The sequence below is a fragment of the Ostrea edulis genome, chromosome 4 (genome assembly GCF_947568905.1).
Source record: "Ostrea edulis chromosome 4, xbOstEdul1.1, whole genome shotgun sequence".
In the NCBI taxonomy this organism is placed as follows: Eukaryota; Metazoa; Mollusca; class Bivalvia; order Ostreida; family Ostreidae; genus Ostrea; species Ostrea edulis.
This window is the reverse complement of record NC_079167.1, coordinates 77080431-77104061: the sequence shown is the minus strand read 5'-3', so window position 1 is coordinate 77104061 and position 23631 is coordinate 77080431. Positions and strand designations below refer to the sequence as shown.

The following is a 23631-nucleotide window of genomic DNA, read 5'->3' as shown; positions in this document are numbered from 1 at the left end:
TTGTACAATTATCGGAACAGGAGGATCCATTTGTTATCCTTGAAGGTATAGTGGATCTGAGGGGTGGGGGTGTAAACTAGTTTGTGAACACTTCTCCTATGTGGCTTATTGGAGTTCATAATGTTTATGTTCCCGCTCATGCTTTCTCCTCCATACCATGCAGTACATTAAGGGGAGGAGGTTTCGTTTGGAGCACTTCCAATTTAGGGAGCTGAGGAGACATTTGTTTTTCATAAAAACAATCTCTAGTTAAATATTATGTTTATAAGTCATGGTCGCAAAGTAAGTGATTCCTTGGTTTTATGAACTGCAACTCATGAGAGCAACGACTTCCTGGATCAAGCCTCAAGATCTTTGGAGTTTATCATCACACGTTCTACATTACATTTCAAATATGTCCCATGTTTTAGATTTTCTCCTCAGGTACTAAGAATCACAATGTGGCTATCGATCGAAGTAGAATCGTCCTATATATCTACATAGGTTATATATTTACAATCGTCACGTTACATGTACCATTTGAATTTGTAAACGTAAGATATTGTGTACAATTACTTCATGCAATCGGTTTTTACCAAATTATCAAGATTGTATTCTTCAAAGTACATCAAAGTTCCACAAAGTATTTAAAACATTCCATATTCTGTGATCAATCTCAACTTCTATATTTATATTACAAATCGCATTTTTCTCCATGAACCAACCAGTTTCAGAGCGCGATACAATCCGTTCATATTAACTATGCGCTAGCGCGATTCACAAAATTTATCTCAAATCCAAATCTGTTCATATTGACCATGAACAGCTCAAACAGGTAAACTGAGTTATCCGTAGTAAAAATCAGTGCGCTAAGAACGGTTCTCAATCGAATTCAAAATTATACCCTGTAATGTACATTATTAAATAAATGATAGTAGTAGTTAGCATTAACCTCATATTTGTTTGATTAATTTGTCATTAAAAGTGCAAAAATATATAAGATTCGATATTAGTACATCAGACGAAATATCCTCATATTCGAGTCAAATTCGCTTCTGTGTTATAGCTTTCGTGGAACTAGTATTGTAAATCACTAGTTATGCTAAATATACCAGGTATATACAAAAACGTACGATACTATTTTATTATTGTCCAGATGCAAAAATCTATAGTGTTTCTCCACTGAACGTTTAAAAAGGGGAAGTAACTCCGTTTGGAGTTATCTTACGTTATCCTGTATTTATATACCTAATGGTAAGCCCGGGTTCCGTTCTCGGTCCCAGCGTCCCGTCAAACCATGGACATTTTCATAGATAGTACCTGTTTCTTCGCCAAGCGTCTTAACACTACCTGTTGCGGTCGTGAGCACCATGCCTAACTCAAAATTGTGACACTTCATCTAAAGTTGGATACGACTCGACAGGAGTGAACAATCAACGAATCGGACCTTAAACGAGTATTTGGACCCGTCCAGTTTCAGTATGAAATTCAAATAACTCCACCATGCCAGGTTATGATAGTTCAACACCTATCAAAGGAATGTATTCTATACCAATCAGTATATTTTTCGATGTTGTTTTGTCTGTAAAGCCGTAAACACGGAAATTAGGTCTAAATTTGAAACCCTTCACCGGTATTGGTGACGACTCCATATGAGTGAAAATTCTCGAAAGGGACGTTAAAACAAGATACAATCAATCCATGGTCAAAGTCAACGTATGAGTAACGACCTAAGAATTGATACGAAACACGCTAGACAGGATTAAACCCCATGACAGACTGTATTAGCAAACTAGATCGTTATAACTACCATAACATTTGCGATATGCTGACTTTAAACAAGACTGTTGAAACACATATAACATAAACTTGTTTGTCAGTAGCCTGCCTCGTGTTAAAACTGTCCATATGCAGTACAAGCTCATGTGTACCAAATCAGTTGAAAGATATAAACAACATACGCAGGTGATAATGAAGTATTGCTACATAGATATTGGAAGATGACGATAGAGAAGATGAAATCATCCCGTTTGTCATTAAGATGAGTTGTTGGTTTGCCGTTTACATCTATATTCAATGAAATATTCAAGTACGAAGCAAATATGGAAGATTCTCTGTGGTATCTTTTATTTCGAGTTAACTGGATATCGAATCGACATATGTTGGAAGAAAATGGTGCTTTTTCAAAGTTTTCTCTTGTCCTAAACAGATAGGCAATCAAACAAAAACGTTCTATGTGAATTCTTCTCCGTTATCATACGTTTGAGAGAATATTTTTATTATCAGAATCTTCGTGGTCAGGAGGTTCTGCTGCACAGTCCGATACGACAGATTCTGGCGCAGTAACAGGAGCCGTGGGAGGGGCGGTGGGAGCCGCGGGTCTTATTGTTGTGATCGTCACAGGCATACTGTTTATACGGTACATTTTATTATTAATCTATTGACAAATGAATCACATAATGTATTTTTAACCATTTTCCTTTGTGAAATTTATACAGAAGAATGAATCAATTTTAAAGGATATGTTAAAATAAAATTGTTAAGACATTAACAATGAAATATAGACAAACCTTCCTCTCAAAACTAAACCTTCTTTTTGTATTTATGTAGATGGAGAAGAAAGAAGAAGAGAAAGCATGAAGATACGGAGACGATAACGTTTTCTTCTGTCCCAGAAACGTTAACAATAGGTAATTATACTGCTGTAAAAGATACCTTATTGTTAATAATATCAAATACGGCATATCATATCAGCAATATTCATTATTAAGGTAACTATGTTAGAAATCTTTGTTTTAATCACTGATATAGTGGGGGGGGGGGGGGGGGGTGAGCACAGGCAAAAGTAAATATGGTCGTGTTGCGAATTTTTCCTGTTGGCTTACATTAGCATTGCGTGTCGTAATTCAATTTGATACAACATGTATAATGTTTTACAGGTGATCAAAGACATGAATATATGGAAATGAGTGGAATCAGAAATCCTGGCTTAGAACTAAAAACTAACCGGGAAATGCTAATGACGAATACTATAATAGACATATCTGTCGCAGATTTTGATACAGCAATATTCGTCTTGTCTGAAAATCAGAATGCCAAGTTCAAAGAAGAATATATGGTATGCGTCTTTTGATTAATAAAATTATGTAACAGATGAATCGTACATATGAATAGTTCAATTGAAATTAAGCGGATATTGTGCATGATTGTCTGTAATTTCTTGATACATGGAAATGATTTAGCAAATCGTTTTAGTATTATTTCTTTGGAGGCTTTAAGCTGGTGGGGGTTTTGTTTGTTTGTTTTGAAAATATAACTCATGTCTTAGTTTGTTCATTGTACAGGTAAGTTTGGAATCAAGTCATTCAAGATATCTGACGAAGACTTGTAATAAGATTAAGAATCAGTTCTCACTATTCTGTACAGAAATAAGATATTAAACGTATTCTGTTAATGTTGCATATATATTTTTAGTGCATTAACATTATTTCTCTACATATACATTTTTTCGTTTCATTCACTGGTGTGTGAAGACAATTCCTAGAGGAGAACTACACCCATGTAATGAAGGAAAGAAACAGGAAAATGTTGCCAAAAATCGGTACACCACGATTTTCCCGTGTAAGTGTCTCAATGTGACGTTCTTTAAACTAGTAATAAGTATTGTGATAAATATCAACAGTGTACATTTTGTTTTGAGTAGATGACCATTCACGTGTTGTTCTGGAAACATCCCCAAAAGAGTCAGACTACATTAACGCGAATTATATTGAGGTCAGTGATTTGAATCGATTTTTATAGTGGTTAATGTTAATGAAGTACACAAATAAAACTCTGTATCGCCAAAGAAATAAAATCTACATATATAATGCAAATGAGTAGCCATCATTTAGTTTTTATACAAGAAATGCAGATTGAAATTGTTGAAAAATCAATGAGTAATTTTATTCATAATATTAATCTTCAATTTCGTCATGGACACAGGATGTGCAAGGAAAGAAATCGTATATTGCAGCGCAAGGTAAATACACAATGTATATCTTCATATATCGATTTTCAAGTGTGCGTTATTATTCCAACATATTTATTGAATTTGTAACATTAAAATAGACGACTGGACATATCATTTTCTTTTGGTGATTTGTTTACTCTTATTCTTTGGTGTGTTTCAATATCCCTGTTTATATTTATCAGGACCAAAATCAAAGACAATTGTTGATTTCTGGAAAATGGTGTGGCAAGAAGACATTAGTGTAATTGTTTGTCTCACCAATCTGAAAGAGGGAAATAGGGTTAGAAAGAGACACTTGATATCATACTGCATTATAGATTCAAAATCATTCATTGATATCATGCATACAAGGGATACAAATTGTATGTATGCAATAAGGTGATAATAAACTGATCACATGACTCTACATGTACGTAACGTGTTCTTTCTCGCCATCAATTTGTATTATGGTAATAAACTTTCTTTCCTATCTTTATCAGAACAAATGTGCCCAATACTGGCCAAATTCCAGTGACAAGATAAAGAAAGGCAACATCAGCATACGAAACCAGAAAGAAAACGTATACGCGGACTACGTCATCAGACACTTCCGTTTGCAAAACAGCGGCGTGAGTATTGCATGTTTACGTCATTAAATGTTCTACTCAGCTGATAAAATGGGTTATGCTATGGCCATGATTATATAAAAGTATTTGAAGCAAAATTATCTGTAATATAAGATTAAATTTGTCATGCAGAAAATGTGCACCTATATAATTGACGAACAAAGGATTATGAAGACAATTAGATATAACGCGCCAAAGTTCTGTATTTATACTTGATTTAGATATAGCGCGCCAAAGTTCTGTACTTATATTTGATTTAGATATAGCGCGCCAAAGTTCTGTACTTATATTTGATTTAGATATAGCGCGCCAAAGTTCTGTACTTATATTTGATTTAGATATAGTGCGCCAAAGTTCTGTACTTATATTTGATTTAGATATAGTACGCCAAAGTTCTGTACTTATATTTGAATGCTCTGTTAAGGGTGTTGCTAACTTAATAAAATGATAAAACCATACTTTGATTTACACTATTGGTTTTATATATATATATATATATATATATATATATATATATATATATATATTGCTGCCTAATTTTGTGTCTGGATAGTTCAAGATTTTGTAGTGTACAACATACGATGAAGATAAATTACACTACAGTACTAAAGTTAATTAGGTAAAGCTTAAGCTGTTCCCAATTCCACCTTCCCCACTCTAACTGTAACATTATAAAGTAACAATTAACAATTTCTACCTTGATTGCAATTGCATATTAAACACACTACTAGCTTACAATCAAAAATGTTTTTGTGGTACGTTTCGTTTTTACATGCCTCAGTTGTAATGTTGGAAATTTTGTAAAAACCGGATCAGTTTAATTAAAGCTTTACAGCATGAGAGTATGACCATAATATAATTACTCTGCATGACTGCTGCCATAAATGTTTGAAGACTATAAATCATCATTTCATTAGTATAGTAAGATTGGTATACATATGTAGTTGAATTCTAGGAGGTACATTTAGTAGTGAGTTTGGTATACATGTACATATGAAGTTGAATTCTAGGAAGTACATTTAGTGGTGAGTTTCGTATACATATGTAGTTGAATTCTAAGAGGTATATTTAGTACTTTAACTGCATGCTGGAAATTGTTTTGCACCGGCGGCATTGATCAGGAAAGATGTATGCACGTTTTACGGTAATTAGCATTATATAATGTAATTTTGATAAGTACAAAAACATATGGGACTTGTAAATTTTCTACCATGCTCAAATGTTGAACTATATTACCCTTTTCTATATTTAATTGAGAAATCATGGGAATAGATTGCATTCCATATGGTAAATGTATTCATTTTACTTGTAAAAACATTCGGTTTTCATTTTCATCATTTTTTTAGAAAAGTGTTTAGCAAGTTTCGATCGAGTATATCAAAATCGTAGACATTGAAAGGTTATCCTCTCGCACGAGCCATGTAGCTACTGAGGATTGAAGAGCTTACAACTTGCATATCTTCCTTAAAAACTGTTAAATTATAGTGGACGTGATTTGCGATATTTATATTTATTTAGCGATATCATTTTTAACACAAGAATAACGAATAAAAGACCTGCACAATGGTGTTTATTTCTCTATGATCACAGGGTTAAACTATAAAGTCGTTACATGCAGCAATTCTATAAAAGATCTTCTAACACTAAGGTAGATCTTAGATTATTACAACTAAGACGGAAATGCATCTTCAAAAGTTTCTTAACTTGCATGGCTACACTACTTTGAGAGACGCATGGAATATTACTTTCATTTACGTAATGACTAAAGACAAATCCTTGAAAATAATTTAATAGCATGCCCACTCGTCATAATTGTAGTGAAATATAATGAGCTTAATTCATTTTGTGAAGAATTAAGATTCAAAGAATATGATGCAGGTGCTAGAATCCAAAAAAATTAATGTTGTATTTTGATTATGAAACATCAGTATATAATTTGTTCAATTTTTATGAATTATAGTATTTTGGTACGCATCTTTTCGTCACTTTTCTCTGCAACAGATATATTCAATATTTCCAACTCTCCATATAGGTGATCATTAACTGTTTAATTTTAGGATAAAGCTGAGCGTAACGTGTGTATGTTCCACTATACGCAGTGGCCAGACCACGGTGTCATAGAACCACTGGCTCTCGTGGTATTCCATCGACACGTTCTGAAAACTTCTGTCGAACATCCAGGGAGGTACACTCTCGTCCATTGCAGGCACGTATTACTATTTATTCTTTCATATTTTTCCGTAGCAACATAGTATAATTCATCCACTGAATATTTTCACACTGTCGAAGTCATAAAAGTGATATTTTCAGTGTGAAAATAATATCAATTCATGATAGCAATGAGAAACTGTTGAGAATGTACAAGGTAAGACACAAAATATATTCAAAATTCTGAAATTGGATTTTGAAAATTTCGCGCATCAGACAGGATTTAGTGAACTATGATTACCTTCAATATAATTTACCATGCTGATGATGTCACTGTTAATGAAGGGTTTTCCCCAAACTAATCCTATTTATCAAATAATTTTACTATACATGACTAATTGAGATCCATGTCTAATATACTAGAATGTTAACCATTGATGATATCAACTACTTCTATTTTAACCGTTAATTATATCAATGATTTCTAATTTAACCGTTGATTATATTAATGAATTTCATTTCAACCGTTGATTATATTGATGACTTCTAATGACTTCTGTTTAACAATACAGCGCAGGGATTGGTAGGACAGGAACGTACATAGCACTGGACGCGCTTAATAAGGGAGGGGAGATAACCGGGAAAGTTAATATTCGGCAGTATGTAGAAACCATGAGAAACAGTCGTGCTAACATGATTCAGGGCGACGTAAGTTTGTGTTTTACTATCTTTGATTCCTAGTGGATGGTTTTACGAGATATCTTAATCAGGTAAACGGAGTTATCCGTAGTCAAAATCAGTGTGCTAAGAACGGTCTAACATTTGATATAAAACACGTCAGACAGCATTTGGCCCAATGATAGGTTATAGATAATAAATTTCAATTGAAATGGCAATTGTTACGTATGTGTTCTCGTTTATCTGTGTTCAGCTGTTTTCAAACAATTCTCATTCAGACGGAACTTCGAAATCAAAGTCCTAGATTTAGTCAGGTGCTTTCTGACGCGTTTCATACAGATAGTTAGACCGTTCTCGGCACACTGATTTTTACTACGGATGTCTCCGTTTGCCTGATCGGGATATGGGGTTCACGGCGGATGTGACCGTTCGACAGGAGATGATTGCTCCTCCTCGGTGGCTGGTCCCACTTCTGATGTGTCCGGGGGTCAGTGTTTGCCCACCTATCTATTTTGTATTGATTGGGGGAGTTATGAGATTGATCGCTGTTCGTTGTCTTCACCTTTCATATACATATGTGTATTGAGTTAGTTTCGGATGTCAGATCATTACAAATAATATAAAGAGAGAAATTCATCTTTTTTAATACCCGTTTATAATACAATTCATATTTAAGGATCAATACAGAGTTGTCTACTTAGCGTTACTTGAATCATTCCGAGGAAAAGGAAGGTCTGTATCAACCAGGACATTTCTACGAGAATTCCAGGACCATTCCTGTTATATCAATCTCGGAGAAGTAGCCAACAAATCACCACTTTCTGCTGAATTTCAGGTGATTCTATATATGAATCTCTAATAAAATATCGGCATATCTTAGCTTGAGTGATTTGAACAGTTTGTCGGATATTCTAGAACGATATTTGTGATTTTGTAAAGTAACATGTGACATGAGAATGATATTCAGTTCTTGTTTTTAGGACCTGTTGTCCAGAAGACGAGAATACACACAAGAAAACTACAAAACAGGGCGGCAAAATGTATCGGCCAATTACACACCCAGTGTTCTGCCTGGTAAACCAGTTTGTGTAATACATGAATACCTTGGTGCCACAAAACTCAGGTCAGACACCTTGCAATAGTGATAGAATATTACCAATTAATTATTAATCCCTCATCACAGTTGTATATTTACATTTCACTAATGGTGCCACACTTTTAATATAGAGTCTACAATGCACTGCACTTTCACTTTAATATTGTAACATATAGATACATTCTCACTTCAATGCCTGTTACCCCTCCTGTTGTGAAGACAGCCGACAAAAGATCTCCAGGCATCTCTATTCTATAGATCTTCTGCATTATATTTATGTTTGATTGTACATATGTATATTGGCTGTCTACCCCTGAAGTTTGACTAAATGAATCTGAATCACCAGGCATTGTATATAGGAAGGATACCCAGAGACATAAAACTTTTTAGACTGATGAATTGTATATTTTCTTTTCTTGAAACCATTTCAGTTGAAAGTTACATGTGTCCATTGTCAAACACTAAAGGGAAGAACACCTACTATAATGCAGTTTCTTTACAGGTTTGTCTGCTGTGAAATATATACATTTGTCAATATAACATGAAGGCGATATGTTTATCAGACCACCATTTTTTCTAGCAAGGGGTTTCTGATATACTTCTATCCTCACAAAGTAGTGTAAACCCTTCGCTGGTGAAAATGGTCAGACCTAAGAACAATCAAAGTACAAAATGTACTTCTAGGAGCTGAACTTTTTCAAAGATTCCAAGATAAATATTAATTTCTCTGTAGATCAAAACAATTCTGTCATTGTTTTGTTTTTTTTATTGTGCAGACCTTATCAATTGATAACGTTCAGATACTTAAATTTCTTATGGATCTCATTACGGGAACAGTTTATGATTTTTATGTAGGATTAATGACCTTTGTTCTTATTATGCTTGCCTTGGAAGGAGATAGTCAATATTTCATGTCTGAAATGTCTAACTTATTTAGCCTGATCAACATTTTCTTGACAATGAACATATTAATTATCGGTATGATACATCAGAACTGTATATGATGGTAAATCAATCAATATTAGAGTTTCATCGATCATGCTAAAGCAATTTGTCTTTGAGAACACACCGTGTGGTGATTCGCTTATTGTGTGTAGCGCAGGTGTTGGTCAATCATAATTTATTGCGAGTCGGCGAAAAACCACAAAATTGTAATTACTGTTTAAACAAAATCAATCCATGGTAATTATTCCTGATATGTAAATATATAGATCTACAAAGCATTTGAATATGAAAACTACAAGATTATTTTGAATAACCCTGATTTACTACTACAAAGTTATAAATCATTTACATGGAATGCACCGATTAAAAACAACAATACGTACGTGATGGATTCATCCTTCATGTTGTCTTCCATTTACTTTTCATTTTCAGTCTTTCACAAGAAATGACCATTTCATCAGTGCTCAATATCCTCTCCCAGATTACACAGAGGACTTCCTGAGACTTGTGAAGGCTTATTATGCACCTACAATTGTATCTCTGAGCCCGTTGTTGGAAATCGAATCGGTATGGTCAAGAAAAAATACTGCAGTTTCTATGATGAGCAGTCTTGTATCTTTTCATTTACCAATCATTTGTCAGGTCTCTGCGCATGATTCTGATGTCACAATGACGTCATGTGTAATATTTTTAGTTATACGATGTTGGACATAAGCATCAAATTTTAATATTGAGAGATTAAAATTAATGTGCACTTTTACATCATGGAACATTTCTATAATTATTTGATTTTAATCTTCATGACAAATGGGATGACTTCAGCTTCTTCATCGTGAACTTCCCATATTTATGTATCAATATTCCTTTATCACCTGCATATGATGTTTGTCTCGCAACTGATTCAAGATGATAAAATATTAATTATGTAGAAAAAAATTATGTCTATCACAAAGTTGTACAGTGATGCCATAGGTGAGGGCATTTTGGGTAGAATGACCTCAATCGCTGGATTAGAGTAAGAAAAGGAAAGTGGTACCATTGTATGCATACCAAGTTATCGAATTTCGATATTTAGACTGTTGAAACTTCTACGATATGTAATTTATTAAACTTTTATTGATATGATGACAATGCTCATATAGAAGTCTACTGATAGGTATGAAATAGAAAGGTTTGGTGGAGTTCGTAGTATCGAGTGAGTACATTTTCTAGGTCTACATACTATCCTTTCTATGTAGTTTCAATGAGTGAGTACATTTTCTAGGTCTACATACTATCCTTTCTATGTAGTTTGAATGAGTGAGTACATTTTCTAGGTATATCCTTTCTATGTAGTTTGAATGAGTGAGTATATTTTCTAGATCTACAAAGTATCCTTTCTATGTAGTTTGAATGAGTGAGTACATTTTCTAGGTCTCTCCTTTCTATGTAGTTTGAATGAGTGAGTACATTTTCTAGGTCTAGAAGATATCCTTTCGATGTAGTTTGAATGAGAGTACATTTTCTAGATCTACAAACTATCATTTCTATGTAGTTTGAATGAGTGAGTACATTTTCTAGGTCTATCCTTTCTATGTAGTTTGAGTGAATGAGTACATGTTCTAGGTCTATCTTTTCTATGTAGTTTGAATGAGTGAGTACATTTTCTAGGTCTATCCTTTCTATGTAGTTTGAATGAGTGAGTACATTTTCTAGGTCTATCTTTTCTATGTAGTTTGAATGAATGAGTACATTTTCTAGGTCTATCCTTTCTATGTAGTTTGAATGAGTGAGTACATTTTCTAGGTCTAGAAGATATCCTTTCGATGTAGTTTGAATGAGAGTACATTTTCTAGATCTACAAACTATCCTTTCTATGTAGTTTGAATGAGTGAATACATTTTCTAGGTCTATCCTTTCTATGTAGTTTAAATGAGTGAGTACATTTTCTAGGTCTATCTTTTCTATGTAGTTTGAATGAGTGAGTACATTTTCTAGGTCTATCTTAAGGTCACCTGAATTCATTCAGGTGACCTATTGCTATCTGTTTTTGTCCTTCGTCGTTCGTCATGCGTCGTGCGTTAACATTTGAACATTTTCAGCTTCTTCTCTGAAACCCCTGAATCAATTTCAACCAATTTTGGCATATAGCATCTGTGGGTGGAGGGGAACAAAAATTGTGAAACCCGTGGTCCCTGCTTCGTTGGGGCCTGAGGGGTGGGGCAAAAACCATCAAAATGAGTGTAATTTTAAAAAATCTTCTTCTTTACTCCTGGACATCAAGAAGCCAAACTGTAGACATAGTTATAATGAGCGTTGAGCCTTCTACCAAAATTGTGAAATTCATGGCCCCTGGGGCAGGGGTTCTTGTGTTAGGGTGGGGCTCTATTGGTCATATAGTGAAAATGTAGAAATTCTTTGAAAATCTTCTTCTCTGTCTCTGGGTATTAAGTAGACAAACTAATAGCATGGTTATGATGATCAAGGATGCCTCTTTAAACCCCCCGCAACAAGTTGTGGGGGGTATACTGGAATCGGGTTGTCCGTCTGTCCGTCCGTTCGTCTGAAGACGCAATGGTTTCCGGGCTCTAAAGCATTATCCTTTCCACCTATCGTCACCATATCATATATATGGACTACCCATGGGATGAAATTGTTTCCTATCGATTTTGGGGTCAAAAGGTCAAAGGTCAAGCGCACTGGACATTGAAGTAGCAATATGGTTTCCGGGCTCTAAAGCATTATCCTTTCCACCTATCGTCACCATATCATACATATGGACTACCCATGGTATGAAGATGTTCCCTATCGATTTTGGGGTCAAAAGGTCAAAGGTCATGCGCACTGGACATCGAAGTAGCAACACTCAGAAAAGAAGTAGTTTATACCTATTACCAACACCCTTTGGGAGATTGGGGTAAGCGGGGGGTATTCTTAGTGAGCATTGCTCACAGTACCTCTTGTTAAAAATTGTGAAATTCATGGCCCCTGGATCAGGGGTTCTGGTGCTTGGGTGGGGCTCTATAAGTCATATATTGAAAATGCATTATTTCTTTGAAAATCTTCTTCTCTGTCCTTGGGTATTAAGTAGACAAACCAATAGCATGGTTATGATAAGCAAGGATGCCTCTTTCAAAATTGTTAAATTCATGGCCCCTGGGTCAGGGGTTCTGGTATTAGGGTGAGGCCCTATTGATCATATAGTGAAAATGCATTTTATTTCTTTGAAAATCTTCTCCTTTGCTGCTGGGTATTAAGTAGACAAACTAATAGTATGATAATGATGATCAAGGATGCTTCTTTCAAAACTGAAATTAATGGCCCCTGGGTCAGGGGTTCTGGTGCAAAGGCGGGGCTGACCACATTGCTATTCAATGTTTCTTCCATCCAAAAGTAAAATTCTTATATTTAGACACAAACCTAATTCAAACATTGGAAGGTTGTTACATGATACTCAGGTGACCTATAAGGCCCCTGGGCCTCTTGTTTCTATGTAGTTTGAATGAGTGAGTACATTTTCTAGGTCTATCCTTTCTATGTAGTTTGAATGAGTGAGTACATTTTCTAGGTCTATCCTTTCTATGTAGTTTGAATGAGTGAGTACATTTTCTAGGTCTATCCTTTCTATGTAGTTTGAATGAGTGAGTACATTTTCTAGGTCTATCCTTTCTATGTAATTTGAATGAGTGAGTACATTTTCTAGGTCTAGAAGATATCCTTTCTATGTAGTTTGAATGAGAGTACATTTTCTAGATCTACAAACTATCATTTCTATGTAGTTTGAATGAATGAGTACATTTTCTAGGTCTATCCTTTCTATGTAGTTTGAATGAGTGAGTACATTTTCTAGGTCTACAAACTATCCTTTCTATGTAGTTTGAATGAGTGGGTACATTTTCTAAGTCTATCCTTTCTATGTAGTTTGAATGAGTGAGTACATTTTCTAGGTCTACATAATATCCTTTCTATGTAGTTTGAATGAGTGAGTACATTTTCTAGGTCTACAAACTATCCTTTCTATGTAGTTTGAATGAGTGAGTACATTTTCTAGGTCTACAAACTATCCTTTCTATGTACTGTGGAATCATTAAAATTCGTGGTGGCTCAATTTTCGTGGAATTCGTGGTTATCCCTAACCCACGAATTTACATCCTCAACGAAGAAAGAATCATAATTACATTCCATAGTTATCTTTCTCACAAATATATAAATCCACGAAATTACATCCCCACAAACCAGTAAAAATCCAGCAATGAACGAAAATTGGCCCCCACGAATATAAATGATTCTACAGTAGTTTGAATGAGTGAGTACATTTTCTAGGTCTACAAACTATCCTTTCTATGTAGTGTGAATGAGTATATTTTCTAGGTCTACAAACTATCCTTTCTATGTAGTTTGAATGAGTGAGTACATTTTTAGGTATACAAAATATCCTTTCTATATAGTTTGAATGAGTTTCTCAGAATTACAACAGAGATAATCCTCATAGTGTTTAAAGAAAATTTGTAAATTTTACTTTGTATGTGTTTTATACATTTGTATTGATTTCGGGTGTAAACCTCACAGTAAACTTTCAAAACTGTCCCGGATGTCATTTAAGCGTGATTGTTACTATAAATAACGGTTTAAATCTCACACTCAAAAGTTACGTTCGGTAACATCAGTATTGTGTGTAACTTTGTAATTGTACATGTAATAAATATATGCTGTATCATTGAATTCTATTTTTGGATTAAAATCCCCGATCTTTCAAATTGACATAAACACGTGTAATTATAAAATGCAAACAGTCTAGACGAAAATACTATACACTCCTTGTGCAACTTCAGAAACCAACCAGTCATAATAATTATAATAATATCCAGTCATTGCAGTTCTCCATATTGTCAGTTTTCAAATCGAGGTAAGCTACTGACAAAAAAGTTGATGGTACAAAGGTTCCAACATTCTCGATTGAAGTCAGCATTTCGCAAATTCTATGGTCGTTATAACGATCTAGTTCGTCAATACAACCCCACATTGGGTCAAATGCTGTCTGACGTGTTTCATACTGATTGTCAAGCCGTTCTTGGCACACTGATTTTGACTGCGGATAACTCCGTTTACCTGATCATGATATATAGCTCACGGCGGGTGTGACCGGTCGACAGTGGGTGCTTACTCCTCCTAGGCACCTGATCCCATCTCTGGTGTGTCCATGGGTCCGTGTTTGCCCGACTATCTATTTTGTATTGCTTGTAGGAGTTATGAGATTGATCAATGTTCGTTACCTTCACCTTTCATGCTTTAAGACGGTTTACGATAGGCGTGAGCTTCAATTTTGTAGTAGACTCCTTTCGTTATTGTAGCCATGCCCATAGTTTGTGTTTTCTTTTTCAGTCTTCACTTTGGCTTCCTGCTAAAAATGAAAGCAAAACGATTGGAGCATTCACGACTAAAATGACAGATTGTACACAAACGACAACAGTCACCAAGACTAGCATTACTCTGCACCAAAAGGTGTCCATTTACAAAGTTTTCTGATGAATTTTGTTTTTACATTTAATGAAATACTGTTTGGTATTGATAATCCAAGATTCGTTTCGTCTTAAACACATGATTGCAGGGAGCTAGTGGCATGAGCGTTTGCGTACTGGAAAGTAGAAGATGGAAAGGAGAAAGCGACTCCTCAAACCGGAGAGTTTTACTTGATCTCATCAACGAAGCAAGGGTGGAGGAAAGGACCCACCCCGAGGGAAGGATTCTGGTTCTGTCGAGGTTTGATTTAATTATATATTTTTTTTGGCAAACATGTATAATATCTTAAGAATTATTTGAAGATCCAGACCTGGGAATTAAAGAAAGGCTAATTTAGTTAAGGGTTAAGCCAACTACTCTCTTAATCAAGAAATAACACAAATATACCCGGTATAACACTTGTGAAAATTATACATCGCTTCTGATAAAATACATCTTCCAGAAAATAGTCATTTTATCGCATAGCAAATGAATTCAATTCATAAATTATATTAGCATCAGAGTAAAATTCCATATTACTTAGTGATGGGGCCAAGCGATGTGGACAATTCTTGGTTGTATTCAATGCTCTGGAACAACTTACCATGGATACAGAGGTGGACATATTTACAATCACAAGACAACTCCAAATCCGAAGGCAGAGTTCATATCTTCTTTGGTATGATTGAAATACTTTCATTTTCCACTCAATTTTTAAATACGATTTCTTTTCCTTTGCACATCAATGTACAGAGAACTCCGTGTTTTTCTATTTTCAGGAAGAATATCAGTTTTGTTACGAGGCCATTGCTGATCATCTCCAAAATGACACAGTGTACGCGGATTGCTGATGACCAGTCAAAGAGACTGTGACATCAACCAGCCTTCCTCCTAATAACAATGGAAACACATTGACGAATTGTTTCATTCACTGGGGACCAGTATTATATATGTACTGGAGTTATTAACTCACCCACACTTCACTTATTGTATGTGCTTGTTTCTTATTAACTATTCTTCCGCTTCTTCTTCTGCCTTAAAATATCCGTAGCCGTTGTCCGTAACCAGGAGATGAAAGTATTAGAAACTAAAGGATGTGATAACCCAATATATCTAGTTTTGTAGAAATGTTTTTGTTTTCAGATTAAATGGGGTTAAGTTATATTTTGGGGTTGGGTCCAACATATTGTTTGATTGATTGATTGTATATTGCTTAACGTCTCGCTCGAGAATTTTTCACTCATATGGAGACATCATCAAGACCGGTGAAGGGCTTCAAATTTATGCCTATATTCGGCACTTACGGCCATTGAGCAGTGAGGGTTCTTTAGCGTGCCACACCTACTGTGACACGGAACATCGGTTTTTAATATCATCTATGAGGACCCCCGACATTCACAGCTAATGCAGAGCGTTTGGCGACGGAACTGTTAATGCCTGTTTTAACGACTTGGGTCTGTTGTGGCCGGGATTCGAACCCCGACCTTCCGCATCGGGGCATCAAACGCTACAAACTCTAGACTAACTTGGATTGATTGGTTGATGTTTTCCGCATCTCCGAGGACCCGTGACATTCACACCTGATGCCGAACGTTTGGCGATGGAACTGTCACTACCTGTTAACATAGAACTATATGTGGAAAAATTAGTTCCAAAATTCAACAGATTAGCTTTTTAAAATATGATAGCGTCCTAGGGTCTTCGGAAATGAAAAGAAGATATCAGGGCATACAAACTAGTATCAAGGTCAAAGGTGACCTCTGACCATGAATAAAAAACCTGGTATAACTTTGAAACTGATATTGATAGAGACATGGGATCTTCAGATATGATAATACTAATAGGCAACAAACTAGCATCACGGTCAAACTACTCCTATGACCATCACCTTGATCATAAAAACTGGGACCAACAGAGACATGGAATTGGAGCCAAGTTGAATTACACCGTTCCCACAACACGACCAGTATTCAACGTCCCTTGCAACATAATGCAGCATACATCCAGTCATTGCTTGTTCGTTCTCTCTCTCTCTCTCTCTCTCTCTCTCTCTCTCTCTCTCTCTCTCTCTCTATATATATATAATTCAGATTTTAACCATTGCACCTTTAATTTGGCGTCTAATTCATTTAATTCTGCACAATAACTCTATTTGACCTGAACGCACTCTGTCAGCCATTTTTGTTGTTGTTTTCATTCTTACTTGCATGTATTCCTACGCTCCATTTCATAAAAGTTAACCAAAGCTTGTTGATGAGAGAAACTTTTTGTTTTACTATTTAAAAAACACATCTAAATGATAAGAAATGAAACTTGTAGTGCATTGATGAAAAAGTTGTCCGTGCAATTTTTCCTTTAATACCTGCATCAAGAAAAGAATTATGTTTCATTTCTTAAATCAAGGTCTTTTGGAAAAATAGTAGTACTCGGAGAAAGCCCACTTTTTTTTATATAACCAGTACTTCGTTTGGGATACTTTATATGTTTTTAATCGGTAGATTATATATCCAAATTTTGCCATGTCTTAATTTTAAAATACATTGTTGCAACCCTTAGCACTGTTTAAATTTGGTCTTTTTTAGTTTCAAGTGTGTGCGTGCGTGAGACAGAGAGAGAGACGATATATCGGGGTAATGAGCAAAATCTAGGTTGATGTTTGTTACCCTTCTTGGTCCCTTGGATACGGAGTCATCCGTAGTCAAAATCAGTGTTCCAATAACGGCCTAACAATCGGTATGATACGCAAGAGCTTGTTCTGCGTATGGTCAGTTTTTAAATCGAAGCAGGCTACTGACGGCAAATTGATGGTGCAGGGGTTTCAACAGTCTCGTTTAAAGTCAGCTTTTTGCAAATTCTATGATCGTTATAACGATCTAGTTTACCAACACAACCTATCTTTGGATCAAATGCTGTCTGACGTTTTTCATACCGATTGTTATGCCGTTCTTGGCACACTGATTTTGACTACGGATAACTCTGTTTACCTGATCAAGATATAGGGCTCACGGCGGGTGTGACCGATCGGCAGGGGATGCTTATTCCTCCTAGGCACCTAAACCCAGATCTGGTATGTCCAGGTGTCCGTGTTTGCCCAAACCACTATTTTGTATTGCTTGTCGGATTTATGAGATTGATCACTGTTATATTCACCTTTCATTAAACACGTCAGACAGCATTTGACCCAATGATATGTTGTATTGGCAAATTGGATCGTTATAACGACTATAGAATTTGCGAAATGCCGACTTCATATGAGACTGTTCAAACCCCTGCACCATCAACTTGTTTGTCAGTCGCCTGTTTCGATTTAAGAACTGATCATATGGAGAACAATATCTTGCGTATCGGATCAGTTGAGATATATACACACACCATACGGAGGTGATAATGGAATATTGCTACATAAACAAGATTGCTACGCGTAGTCATATGCTCCCCACCGCCGCAAAACAAATTGAAGTCCCATAACTCTTGTAAAAATTGTCAAATCAAAATGCCGGCACAGTATCATTAATTACATATGGTGACTAACAATCCTACAAAATATGAACAATCTCCATTTTGCGGTCTCCAAGGAGTTGTGTCCACAAAGTGTTCCTATAATGTAGCATGTACAAATTCAACAAAGTCCCATAACTCTTATAAAAATTGTCGAATTAAAATGGCGGCGGAATATGGTCAACTACACATGGTGACTAACAACCCTACAAAATATGAACAAAATCCGTAGAGCGGTTTTTGAGGAGTTGTGTCTACAAAGTGAAGTGGGACGGACGGACACCGGTATTTCTATATCCCCTTCCGCGTTGCGGCGGGGAATGGGAAGTTGACGATGGAGAAGCTGAACTCATTCCGTTTGTCATAAAGTTGAGTTGTTAGTTTGCTGTTTTAAATCTCTATTTTCAATAAAATATCTAAGTATGAAGCAGAAGTGGACGACTTTGTGCTGTCTCTTATTTCGAGCTATTTTAAATCGACATAATTAATGAAAACTATTATTGTTAATACACGTGTAGATAAAACGTCGTCGATATATCTAAATGTTGAATTGAAGGCCACAGCAAGAAATTTTTTTCTTCTAACGTAAAAGTTTTTGAATAGATTCTGCTTCATAAGAATATAAAACCAGGTCAGCTAACAAAGGAGCACAATTCGCGTTCATGGGAAATCTAACAGACTGTAAACGTGGACTTAAATGTGAACGTAGCACGTAAGACCGTTTCACTAAAAGTTAAGATTTGCGATTTACGATCAATATTGATCGTAACCCTACGAGTGGTCTAGGGCTATCGTAAGTGCTCCTACATGAACGTAAATGAGCAATATGGTCGCCATGCTGGCCCACCTGAGATCATTTTGTGGTAGTATTTACCTGGCTGAGTTTGTTTATACTTTGGAGGAAGAAAACAATCACAATGACTTGCAGTCTGCTTTTGCACAAAAATATTGTACAGTCCGAGCCCGAATCTTAAATCAATTAGAGTTGTCCTTCTTTGTTACGCACAACCACAGAAATGTCAGTCTCACAGGGGTCAAGTCCGTTTTGGGCCCGGGCTCTGTGATACCACAAATAGAGTAAATTCATTGTATCACAAAGTTCGGGTCCAAAACGGGCCTAGCCCTTGTTACCAGTTTGCTGAAATAAATATAAAGACAATGCAAGAATTTATATTTTAAAAAGTGAGGGGGGGGGGGGTAGTCAATATATCAAACTTTGCATGTAATAATAACGAGAACAGATATGGGGGGATAACTACATATGCCTGTATCACCGTTAGATCACATGCATATTTAACATTAGAGAGGATCCAAGACATTATTATTCTCATGTTCAGAAATTAAATTTCTTTAGAAACAGTTGATTTAATGATCCGAGACGTTGCGATTCGACGTACTCAGCTTTTTTCCCCTGTCAGATCAATACCTTTGTTGCAACTGACTAACTGCATAATACATGCACATTTTAAGGAAAATATGATAATAAAATAATTTGGTAATGGGAGGGGGGTTAAAATCCCAATTTTGCAAGTTGATCGTTTCTGTAGTTTTATGAAGGTCGTTAGAAATTAAACATACAGACTAGACCTATATGTATACACAGACAAGGGAAGGGTCATTATCGGACCCTTGGGGTTCCGACCCCTTTTTATAAAGTGCACTCCCGTGGGGATCCGGATTAGAATAGGTCCTCAGTACCTCTTGCTTATCGAAGGAGGCGACTAAATGGGGCGGTCCTTCGGATGAGACTGCAAACACTGAGGTCCCGTGTCACAGCAGGTGTACCATGAAAAAGATCCCTCCCTGCCCAATGGCTGTAAGCACCGAGTATAGGCCTAAATTTTATAGCCCTTCACCGGCAATAGTGACGTCTCCATATTAGTGAAAATTTACGAGAGAGACGTTAAACAATATTAAAATCAATCATCATAAAGTGTAATATCGTAAAGACGAAAGTTAGCATATGCTTACATGCCTAAACGGAAAAAAATATATATAAAAGACAAACGCATGGGGGAAATAAATTTCAAGTCATTTTAGGGACAAATTGAGCCCATGATTTGTTTGAAATTTATACAAATAAGTGACTAGATATGTCATTAGTGTTACAGCTTATTTTACAACAATGATTAAACGCCGGAGTACGTACATATCCATGGTTTGATGCCGGATAAAATCTCCTATTCTTGTGTGCAATTTTATTTTCATTTTATTATTTGCTTTTGTAATGATTAATAGTTATAGTGTATTAGGTCCATGTCTTCCAAACGGAGAAGTGATTTATAATTTGGAATAATCCAAGGACCTGATCACCCCTTTTGGATAGACATGGTCCAGTAGTATATAAGAGCCTGCAGTCGAGAAAGCAGTCAGTCTGATGTGAACAGCTCAAGAAGCAAGAAAGAGTAATAATAGGTAGGCTAAAAATAGAAAAAGGCTAGGGAGGAAAAGAATAAGCATTAGTGGAAAGAGCTTAAGGAATTGCAGTGGGGTACTTGGAGCAATTATCCTGAATAAGGGTGAGGCACCTTGTACTTTCACTGAGCAATAGGAACTTGGCTCAGGAACACAGTGCAAGTAGCCCAGCCAGAACTACCCTCTGTGTATGAATAGAAACCCGAGATAAGTAACTCGGTACCAATCAAAGCTCAGACAGAGAAATAGAGAAATTTGTTGTAATAATAAATCAATAGCTCAAGTAGAGTAAGATGAAAATTATAAATATATGACCCCATCTCTTGTAAAGAACCCAGTAACACGTTACATTTTGGTGGCAGCCGGTCAAGGGATGGGGTACATTTGTGATTATTTTTTATTAATCTATTAGAATTTGTATATTTGCTTTGAACCTCAGTTTTATATGTTTCATTTGGGTTGTTAGTGCACAAGTGTAATACACGTAGTTTTAACACCATAACCAAGTACCGGGTGTTAAATTAGGGGGCGCGGTACAGTATACGGTGTTCGGTGCACAGAGTGCTATTTAGAAATACATACAATTTAGTTCATAGTAGCAGTGTTGTGGGTTTTTTTGTTATTCTTCATTATAATACATTTGAATTGCTGAAATGACTGAGCACGGGTCAGATCTATGGGATGAGCTAGGTGCCATTGACTCAAAGCGACAAAAATTAAAGGAAACTTTGGACAGACTTAGTTCAAAGCGTCAATTCACCAAGGCACCTAGTTTTCCAGATTCAGGGGTTGATATACAATCAAAGGTGTGTGATACAAGTATAGAGGAATTGACAGGAAAGAAAGCCACAGAAACACATAGTACAAAGCAGTCTGTGGGTCAAACCGAGCAATATACACCAGGTTACCTGCTGAATGACCCTGATGAATGGGATAATCAGGACGAGAAGAATAAATATAAGTTGTTTAGTCCATGTACATCAGCTACACGTCCTTTGGTTTCTACTGAAGAACACAGGGTCAGGCAGTCAACACCAAGAATTAGCTGGGATACTTTAGGAATAGACAGAGTATCACATGATCTCGATAGGAAAGTGTCAAGGGATAGCATGCCTCCTATTTCACACAGACCAGTGCTAGATTCTATCGTCAGTGGTGGTGACGGTGATGCTCAAGGTAAAACGGTTATGAAGCCTGCTACTTTTGATGGTAATGGGTCATGGATTGACTATAAGGCACACTTTGAGGCATGTTGCAAGATAAATTCCTGGAGTATCAGACAAAAAGGACTATACCTGGCAGCGTCGCTTAGGGGACAAGCACAAACGGTTTTAGGTAACATGAAATCGGATGATGTCTGTGCTTATGGGGACCTTTGTGAGGCTGTAGAAGCGAGATTTGCCCCTGCAAATCAGACTGAGCTCTATAGAGCTATGCTTAGAGAGAAACGCCAGAAACCCAAAGATACTTTGCCTGAACTAGGAGAAAGCATTCGGCGATTGGCGCATTTAGCGTACCCGACAGCACCTAGGGAGGTTACAGAAATGATTGCAAAAGATCATTTTGTGGACACATTCAACGACTTTGACATGAGACTTAGAATACAGCAATCTAGACCCAGGACTCTGAATGACGCTATTCGACTTGCAGTCGAAATAGAAGCATTCTGTAGGGCAGAAAGACAACGAAGGCAAGATATCGGTTTTGCCAGAGGAGCTAATAGTGTCAGTAATGAATCTAAAGATTTGGATTCTAATGTGCATGTGAATCAAGAAATCAAACAACTGCGTGATGAATTAAAATCTTCTTTAAAGGCTATGGAGGACAAAATAGCTCATTTGACTCTGTCTAAAGAACACACAAAGCAACATAGCGTAAATGAATTTACGTCTTCATCGCTGAGTTCTGGTAATGCTTTCCTTTTTAAATGCCACAATTGTGGAAAACGGGGACATAAAGCAGTAGACTGTTACAGCAAAAAGAAATTAAGTCCAAGAAAAAAAGATTATATCCCAAGTAAATCAGTGGAACAATCTGAGACACGATCAGATGATAAAGGGTCCAGGACTACAAGTGGTACAATCACTCAAACTAGAGTAGATATTCAATCTGGATTATTCACTGAGGCCACTGTCAACCAGGTTCCTTGTCGTTTATTGGTTGACACAGGGGCCACTATGACAATTTTGTCGCATAAGATATTTGAGAAAATTGAAAGCACAAGAAGGAATGAATTGACCCCTGTTACACAAGAAATAGTGTTAGCAGATGGAGCTCCATTGCAGGTAAAGGGTAGGTGTAAGCTCCAAGTATCACTGGATACCTTCTCATTCAATCATGACGTGGTCGTTGCCGATATCAGTACTGAGGGAATATTGGGCCTAGATTTTCTTAAACACCATAAATGTCTCGTTGATGTGTCATTGGGCAAACTATATGTGGGAGGAATTGAGCACGAGCTACAGCTTCAAGGTCACCTTGGGTGTTTTAACATAAGTCTGAGGGAGACGGTAGCAATTCCACCCATGAGTGAAATGATCTGCTCTGGTCGTTTACTGCTGCCATCCGATAAAAATATCGCAGAATCATTGATGGTGGAAGCTAATGAGAAGTTTCAGAAATCGGGAAAAGCCCTAGTGGCTAGAACTCTCATAAATGTAAGGGAAGACGTAGCACTAAGATTAATGAATGTATCTGGTCAGCCACAGAGAGTGTATAGGAATACATTAGTTGGAAAAGCATCTGCAGTTATGAATGTCATTGACTGCCCAAAACAA

At 36.4% G+C, this 23631-nt stretch overlaps 1 protein-coding gene and 1 pseudogene across 1 annotated transcript in view; both read left to right on the top strand.

The window, feature by feature from the left end:
• LOC125669308 (uncharacterized) overlaps positions 1-23631 on the top strand; it is a 255519-nt gene that overhangs the window by 97638 nt on the left and 134250 nt on the right. The window lies entirely within an intron of this gene.
• Positions 1913-16029, top strand: LOC125669311 (receptor-type tyrosine-protein phosphatase epsilon-like; annotated as a pseudogene).